Source organism: Carlito syrichta, unplaced genomic scaffold (genome assembly GCF_000164805.1).
Source record: "Carlito syrichta isolate Samal-C Ts95f unplaced genomic scaffold, Tarsius_syrichta-2.0.1 Scaffold314772, whole genome shotgun sequence".
Classification (NCBI taxonomy): Eukaryota; Metazoa; Chordata; class Mammalia; order Primates; family Tarsiidae; genus Carlito; species Carlito syrichta.
The window spans coordinates 538,574-546,318 of NW_007258868.1; the positions used below are offsets into that span (position 1 = coordinate 538,574).

The 7,745-nt window shown below is 38.2% G+C and overlaps 1 pseudogene; it reads right to left on the reverse strand.

Annotated features, from left to right (window-relative positions):
* Positions 1-5,612: 5,612 nt before the first annotated feature.
* On the reverse strand, positions 5,613-6,490 carry LOC103274433 (annotated as a pseudogene).
* Positions 6,491-7,745: the final 1,255 nt, after the last annotated feature.

Here is a 7,745-nt window from a genome sequence, read left to right on the forward strand (position 1 = left end):
TTGAAACTGGACTGGATAAAAGTAATGTGGTACTTACGATGGGATATTATGCAGCCATAAAGAAGGACAAACATGGATTTTGCAACAACTTGGATGGATTTAGAGTCTATAATACTCAGTGATCTATCACAGAAGCGAAGAACTGAATATCACATGTCCTCACTTACAAGCAGACCCTAAACTATAAGAAAGGGATTATACCATAATACTATAGGGATTGGCAGTAGCAGGGTACTGCGGGGAGCGGGGGCACATAGCATCAATAAGGGTATCTGATTTCAAACCAGGTGAAGTGGGACCAAAGGGAGGCCCGAACTACCTGTGCAATGACCACTTGTATACCTAACCCTGAATTGTACTCCAAATCTTTAAAATAAAAAATAAATAAAAGAAAGAGCTCCTATCATCAGAGGATCAACACTAGCAGATTCTGTTCCATCTTTGCACTGTGATCTACCTGCTCATTTTCTCAATTGTTTGTGAAAGCAACCAAGTGCTAACCTGCTTTTCTCTTTCTGTAAACGTTTTGTGCTACAGGCTGTATTCTTGCCTTAGTGTATGGAAAAAGAAAAAAATGACTGGATCTATTATCACATATTTTAAGCTTTTATACCTTTATTTTCTGGGAATGGTTAGGCTCTGAACAGGACACCCAGAACTGCGGATCTGCCGTTAAGGGATTTAAAATTGTACATTTTTAATACTACAGTGAAGTAATTTAAGGTATTCCTTGTGTTGATCGTATGAACACAAAGGAGCTATTTTTTTAAGTTTTAATTTTAAAGATGTGGAGTACAATTCAGGGTTAGGTATACAAATGTTCATTACGCAGCTGCTCTTGTTGATGAGGTGTGCCCCGCCTCCTGGTAGTTTCCCACTACTGTCAATACTGTACCCGCCCCCGCCCTGGGCAGTTTCCCACTACTGCCCATTCTTTTCTTGTAGTATTATAACTGTTCAAGGTCCGATTATGAGTGAGAACATGTGGTACTCAGTTCTTCATTTCTGTAATAGATCACTCAGTTGTATAGACTCTAAGTCCATTCAGGTTGCTGTGAAGTTCATAATACAAAGGGGCTATTTTATGTCACATTTATGTCATTCATTAGTACGAGGGGTTATTTTATGTCTTACTTTGTAGATGGGAAAGTGTTTCTAAAGATGTTTCAGTGTATATGCTGATACAAAGGAACTTACTAATTTGCACTAGTTAGTTTAGTCACTGAAAGAATACTGTATTGCAAAAGAAACAACCATATCTTTAGACAACAAACATGTTTTTACTAAAATCTTCACTTCTGCTGGATAGGTAAATCTCAACATATTTTATAAATCAACTTTAAATAAAATTTGTATTATGTAAACTCAGATCAACTGCTATCTATGTTTAAAATACACATTTAAAATCCCTCTTTGCAGACACCGATATAAAAGTACATTTTTCTGAGTTGTAAACATGTGGCCGTACCAGAGTATTGTATAGTCAAAACTGGAAAGTTCAGAAAATAGAATTTGGTTAATTTGTGGACTCATTTTGTCTTAGTGTAACTTAAAAAAAAATAAGATTCCTAGAGTAGATTGGTATATTCTGTTAAAGACTTACAATGATCCATTTTGCTTTCACTGTTGCATCACAAGAGGATTCACCCAGGGACCATGGCTCCTGGTGTATGTGTATATTTACAAAAACAAAACAAACAAATCACCCTTTGGAAGATAAGATAGTAATCACAAACTAAAGACTATGGCTTGTTTAAGTGCAGTGCCTTGATTCTTAAAGTTAGTTACAGTGGGTCTTATTGTTTTTGTGACAGAAGGATTTATTCAGACTACTCTATTTGATATAATAAAATGCTATTCATCTAAATATTTGTAAATACAATACCTATATCCAGATTTTATTTTATTTTTAAAAAAAGGACTTAAGAGAGCAAAACAGGTAAGGAGAAAATGACAGACATGGAGAGTGCTACATTTATAAGGGTATGATTATGTGTGAATAAGACATCTTGTTTAGTTTGCTTTTATTAAAAACATACAATAAAAAAATATAAAAGTGGATTGCCCCAGTTGCAGTCTACCCTTTCTTCCTGGGAGAGCTCATCCATGGTTTTACATAATCTCTACATGATGAATGAATTTAAATTTACACCTTGAACCCTGTTCTGTTCCTGGACCCCATATTTTAAAATTCAGCTGTATCTTGACATTTCTAGACTGGAATGTGGAATAGAAGTCTGGAACACCACATGTCTAGAACAGAACTCTGAATTGATGCTACTGTATCTTGCTCCTCTTCCAGTCTTCACCATCCAGGAAATAGGATCATCATTCTACCCTATTGTTCCACTCAAATTCTAGGAGTCAACCTTGATTTTTTCTCTTCCTTAGCCCCACATCCAATAGTGAGGCAAAACTCATCAACTCTGCTGCCACAACATTCTAAAAAAGATCTACTCTTTCCTTCTCCATCATGATTGCCTGAGTCCAAGCCATAATCTCTTTCTGGGATACTCTGAGAGCCCCTTAACTGGTCTCCCTGCTTTAGCTTCCATTTCCTTACAATCCATTTTTCTACACAACAGTCAGCAAATTTTTTAAAAATACGAAATCAGATTATGTACTACTCCTTGCTAAAACTCTCAGTGGCTTGCCATTATATTTACTATATAATGATAATAAGCACATATAGTGTTTACAAAGGGCCAAACATAATTTAAGTGTTTTATGTAAATTAACTCAATCATCACAAGATTCTATATCATTGGTTCCATTGTTATCTTTTTTTTTTTTGAGATGGAGTCTCACTCTGTCTCCCAGACTGGAGTGCAGTAGCACGCTCCTGGCCACTGCAGCCTCGACCTGCTGGGCTCCAGCGATCCTTCTGCTTCAGCCTTCCAAGTAGCTCATTGTTATTTTTATTTATCAGATGGGAAAACTGAGACAAGAGTGGTAAAATAATTTGCCTGAAGTCATACAAATGTTGAGTGTTGGCTCTGGGATTCAAACCTAACAGTCTGGTTGTAGATTCTTACACCATCACCATACCATCTCTCAATAAAATTGTAATTCATGACTTTACATCTGCAGTTCTCAAACTTTTTCAAATCTCAGGATCCCTTGTTAAAAGGTACAAGGACCCCAAGAGATTTTGTTTATGTGAGTTTTAGTTGTTGATATTGGTATAGTTTAGATTGCTGTCCACTCAGAATCTTATGTTGAAATATGATCCCCAGTGTTGGACATGGGGCCTAGTGGGAGGCCGTTGGGTCATTGGTGTAGATCCCTCATGGATGGCTTGGTGCAGGTCTCTTGGTAATGAGTGAGTTCTTGTTCTATTAGTTCAAACAGAACTGGCTGTTTAAAAGAACCTGGCAACATCTCCTTTCTCTCTTGCTTCTGCTCTTGCCTTGTGACATACCTGCTCCCTCTCTGCCTTCTGCCATGATTGTAAGTTTCCCGAGGCCTCACCAGAAGCCCAGTAGATGCCAGTGCCATGCAGAACTGTGAGCCAGTACAACTTTTTTCTTAGCTGGGCGCTGTGGCTCACGCCTGTAATCCCAGCACTTTGGGAGGACAAGGTAAGAGGATTGCTTGAGCCCAGGGTTCTGAGACGATCCTTGGCAACTTGGCGAGAACTCTTCTCTACAATAAATCAAAAAATTAGCTGGATGTGGTGGTGTGCACCTGTGGTTCCAGCTACTTGGAAGGCTGAGGCAGAAGGTCTGCCTAAACCCAGCTGGTTGAGATTGCTGTGGCAGTGAGTGTGCCACTGCACTCCAACCTGGGTGACAGAGTGAGACTCTTATTCAAAAGCAAAGCAAAGCAAAGCCAAACAAAACAAAACAAATCTCTTCTTTATAAATTACCCAACCTTAGGTATTTCTTTATAGCAATGCAAAATGGACGAATGCCAATATTTACTGTATTTAAAATAAAAAAGAAAATTTAAAAATGCTTGCTTAATTCATTTTAAATAACTTTAAGCCCATTACATGTTAACATAAATATATTTTTATTAAATATAACTCTGTTTTCTAAAAAAAAGATAATTGATGGGAAGAACAATGTTGCTTTATGTTTTTTGAAATAAATATTTAGTACATTGACTCAAATGAAGAAAGTTTAAATAATACAGAAAATAAAAATATTAGAAATATATATATACAATAAAAATAAATATTTAATTAGCCAAATCCATGAATATTTCCAGTTAAACATTCATACAAATATTCATTCACCTTTTTCTTTAGATAGGAATAACACATACATATATGACATCATGATTCTGGCAAAAAAACAAAACAGAAAAAAACAGAGATAGTAAATATTCTCATTTTTAAAATGGTGAGACATACATTTCAACAACATTCTACATAATTGTAAACCCTGATTTAATCCTAAGATTTTATCATGCCAGAAGCATGGTGATTTCAATTTTTTAAGACAAATTATGTCATCATAACACATTGGCTATTTTTGTATACACAGTATCTCAATGTGGACATTTTTTTTTTTTGGGTCAGAGTCTCACTTCAGTCCAGGTTGGAGCTCAGTGGTATGATTACAAATCACTGCATCCTCAACCTCCTAGGCTCAGATAATCCTTCCACCTCAACCTCCTGAGTAGTTTGGGACTACAGACAAGTGCCATCATGCCTGGATAATTTTTTTTTGTAGAGACAAGGTCTTGCTATGTTGCCCATGCTGCTCTTAAACTCCTGACCTCAAGAGATACTACTGCTTCATTCTCCCAAAGTGCATGTAATTATAGGTATGACCCACTGAGCTGGGCCCAAAATATTTTTAATATTAATTTTTGCTATGATATTTTAAATGTTTAGTCTTTTCAACATAAGAAAATAGCTGTACACATCAAGTTTTTGTAATACAATCGATGACTTGTCTTTGTGGTTCCCTGTAATAAGTCCTGTCTTATTTTTTCACATAGTATAAATACTGTCTTATGCAGGATTGTAATAAGACCCAGGAATTCTTAAACAATATTACCAAGTGACCATATAAATCCCAAATACAACAAATGTGAACCATCTTCATAGTGCACTTTCACCTCATTGAAGTTGAAGCTGCCCCTTTAAAATAATTTTCTACTTCTATGTGAAGTAGATTGTTAGGGTTTTATTAGTGGATTCATTATGTGGCTTTTTTTTTTTTTTTTTTGAGTTGGAGTCACTCTGTCACCCAGACTGGAGTGCAGTGGCCGCTCCCGGCCACCGCAGCCTTGACCTTCTGGGCTCCGGTGATCCTTCCGCTTCAGCCTTCCAAGTAGCTGGAACTACGGGTGCGCACTACCACGCCCAGCTAATTTTTGGATTTATTGTAGAGATGAGGTCTCGCCAAGTTGCCCAGGCAGGTCTCGAACCCACGGGCTCAGGCAATCCACTCACCTCAGCCTCCCAAAGCGCAGGATTACAGGCTGAGCCACCGAGCCCGGCTATGTGGCTTTTAAAAAGAAAAAATAATTTGGATTTCTTTTACTATTCACAGTTCTAAGATGAGATATTTCTTTCTAAACCGTATAGTCCAGGGACGTTGTAAATAATCAAATGGGTAGGGAAGGGAAGGGAATAACCTCTAGTAGTTTAAATCTCTCAATGCAACTGTAATAAAGAAGCATCTACACTCTTAACTATATTACCAGTATACCCTGGAACCAATGAAAGATGGTTTTCTTGTTCCCACAATCCACTTAATTGTTGTTTTAAAATCTGAATATTTCCATCTTTTGTAGTTTTTATTTTGGATGATAGTTCTGACCGCCACCTTTTTATGACTGCTGGAAGCCAGTTTAAACCAACTATTACATAGTCTTCAAATTTGCTTTTAGGTAGTGAAGTTACTAGAGGCAACAAGTCTCCACAGCAGTCAAGTGAGATATATTGTTTTTCTTCCTGTAAACTCTTGGTAAGCACAGGAAGGAGAAGGTAGACCATAGCTCCAAGATCGTCTGTCTTCACCAAATAAGCTACAAGTTCACTTATACTTCTCTTTCTCCAGAACGTTAAAGCTACCTTCAATTTCCAATTCCTGCTGAACAAAAATTGGGCCACTGTTTCATGGTTCTGAGGAACCTTGGGTAGAACCCTACTATATTCTAATGATGAACTGTCTGTGGAGAACTAGAATCACTGGAGTTAACCAAATATGGTAGACTCTGATGGCACAATTTTTCAGGCAGAGGACCTGCACAAGCCAGTTCATTTTATTTGCCATATCACAGCTCCCTCTTGTAGGGGATGGATGTGTTTGTAACAAGCATTTGAAAGGGGATGATGAACTTTCCTCCTGGGATCGACCACCTTAGGTAGTTTATTTGGGCTTGGTGCAGCATGTCCTGCTGTTCTGTTTATGTAGGCAGCCAACTGTCTTGCAGATTTTTAACCTCCTTCCTGCTATTAGTGAAATTAGATGCCCTTATTCTAGGAAGATCAATGGAATATGGAATGATCTTCAATATTATTACAAATGCCTTTTTAAAAAAAAAACAAACATTGTGGGTTTCAGAATGTGTAGTCTCTTAAATACTGATGCCTCATGGTACCAAGGTGCCTCAGCCAATTCCTGGCACTAACCAACCCAATCGCGCACAGCAGCTCCCAGGCTGGACCCCACTTAGGGTCAGTCAAATGTGGCTGGTGCTTTGTTTAACATTTTTGCAAGTCATTTGTATATCTCTTTATATATTTTATAATTTTTTTTTTTGAGTTGGAGTCTCACTCTGTCACCCAGACTGGAGTGCAGTGGCCACTCCCGGCCACCGCAGCCTCGGACCTACTGGGCTCCGGCAATCCTTCCGCCTCAGCCTTCGGAGTAGCCGGAATTACAGGCGCGCGCTACCACAGTTGGCTGATTTTTTTTTTATTTATTGTACAGATGAGTTCTCGCTGCCCAGGTGGGTCTCGAACCCGCGGGCTCAGGCAATCCACTCACCTCAGCCTCCCAAAGGCACGGGATTACAGGCTGAGCTACCGAGCCCGGCTTTATTTTATTATTATTATTTTCTGAGTTGAGGTTACACTCTGTTGCCCAGACTGGAGTTCAGTAGCATGATCATGGCTCACTGCAGCATCGATCTGCAGGAAGGATCCCTCCACCTCAGCTTCCCAAGTAGCTGGAACTACAGGTGGGCACCACCATGCTCAGCTAATTTTTTGATATTTTGTAGAGATGAGGTCTTGCTATGTTGTCCAGGCTTGTCTCAAACTTCTGATCTCAAGTTATCCTCTGATCTCAGCCTACCAAAGTGCTGGGATTACAGACATGAGCCACAGGACCTAGCCCGATATCTCTTTAATAGCAGACACTTGGATTCTTATATTTACTTCTGTATTCAATCTATTGTAATTTGTTGTTTTGGCTGAAATATGTGAAGAAAACTTGACTTTACCCAAATTTGGAGCTGCAAAAAGGGAGGAGCTAGCATCTTATTAGCCTTTTCAGAAATTGCAGATATTCTTGATACTATACCCAAACTTGAGGAATGGTAGTTTCTTAAAGATTTGTTGCAATTTGAATTCTATAATCATATCAAGTAGCTCTGATGCTCTGATGTAGTGAAGTCTATTGGACTATCTTGCACTTTGAATGAATCTTACACACATGCATGTTTGTTAATACTGCACATTTGTTAATTTGCAAAATATTATTTTGCTAAGTTGTGTAGATCTTTGAACTGTTGACACATTTCCTCATACAATGTCAAAATATCACATTTTTTATATCAC